The following is a 1,768-nucleotide window of genomic DNA, read 5'->3' as shown; positions in this document are numbered from 1 at the left end:
ACGTTCTTTCGAACCCTCCCTCCTCCACCCTAGAAGGTGATTTCAAAATCTCTGTATCACCCTTCTTGCATAAGGAGAAGGAATTGCGTATTCATTAGTTCACACCAGTAAAAAGAGAAATTCCCTTAAGATCCCAGCTGTTCACTTCCAGCAGCTTCCAGTTAGCAGGGACTGCAGGTAAAGGTGTTGGTAATTTTGCTTTTCCTTGCTTCTCAAATGGGGTCCTGTCCTTTCCTAACAAACTGCCTTTTGCAAGGCAGGACAGGATGGCTGTGTGATAGAAAAGCAGTAAACATATTAACCACAGATGGCTCAGTTATCCCCAAACCCCAACCATCTTCAGGGGCAATTGATATCAATGTATATCACATTCTCAGGGACAAATGGCCATTCTTATTAATCTTATCACAGTAGTGTCTAGGGACCAAACAGGAATGAAGATTGCACTAAGTACTGTACAAACCGTAGCAGACAGTTTCTACCCCAAAGAGCTTAGGGTCTACATGTCAGTTCTAAGATTACGCCCAAGCCACGCTGTCCAGACCAGCCACAAGCCTTCTCTATGCTATGGTTAAAAGGATACATGGTTCAGCACATGTGGATGTCAGGCAGAGGTGCCCAGAATACAACTGACATCCGACCAGCATTTCCAAGACCCTGTAAAATAGACAAAGATTTTCTCCCAGGAGGTCCCCTCAGCAGGAGACAGCATTTTAAAGCCAGAGCACTGTCTGCTTGAAATAGGACTTGCCCTTAACTTCACAATCAGCCACTGTCAGCAGGGGCAAAAACATCTAAACAAGAGCTGGCCAAGATAGGGTGACCAGATGTCCTGATTTTATAGGGACAGTCCCCATATTTGGGGCTTTTTCTTATATGGGCACCTATTACCCCCCCACTCTCTGTTCCAATTTTTCGTATTTGCTGTCTGGTCAACCTAGGCCAAGGCAGAAAATGAGATTAAACTAGCTAGGGATAGAAAAGTGTAATAAGAAAACATTTTACAAATACATTAGAAGCAAGAGGAAGACCAAGACAGGGTAGGCCCGTTACTCAACGAGGAGGAAAAGACAGTAACAGAAAACGAAGCAATAGCTGAAGTGGGAAATGCTTTTTTAAAACAACGAGGAGTCCAGTGGCACCTTAAAGACTAACAAATCTATTTGGGCACAAGCTTTCGATCTGGTTCAAGGTAAAATGCTCACCACATGTTCCCAGCAACAGGGTTGACCAGATTGTCAGGTCAGAACCCCTCCCAAAGGTGTGTGTGTGCGCACGCATGTACATATACCAATACATACACAGGGTGTTTTTGCCCCTCACTTTTAAAGTCCAGTTAGCTTTTGAAATGCATTTTCCTGAGGTCAAGTATCAGAGGGGTAGCCGTGTTAGTCTGGATCTGTGAAAAGCGACAAAAGAGTCCTGTGGCACCTTATAGACTAACAGATGTTTTGGAGCATAAGCTTTCATGGGTGAATACACGCTTTGTCGGATGCATGTAGTGGAAATTTCCAGAGGCAGGTATAAATATGCAGGCAAGAATCAGTCAGGGTATGTCTACACTACGAAATTAGTTCGAATTTATAGAAGCCGGTTTTATAGAAATCGGTTGTATACAGCCGATTGTGTGTGTCCACACATAAAATGCTCTAAGTGCTCTAGTCGGCGGACCGCATCCACGGTACGAGGCTAGCGTCGACTTCCGGAGCATTGCACTATGGGTAGCTATCCCACAGCTATCCCACAGTTCCCGCAGTCTCCGCCGCCC

Source organism: Trachemys scripta, chromosome 4 (assembly GCF_013100865.1).
Source record: "Trachemys scripta elegans isolate TJP31775 chromosome 4, CAS_Tse_1.0, whole genome shotgun sequence".
In the NCBI taxonomy this organism is placed as follows: domain Eukaryota; kingdom Metazoa; phylum Chordata; order Testudines; family Emydidae; genus Trachemys; species Trachemys scripta.
Note: the sequence above shows the minus strand (reverse complement) of the source record.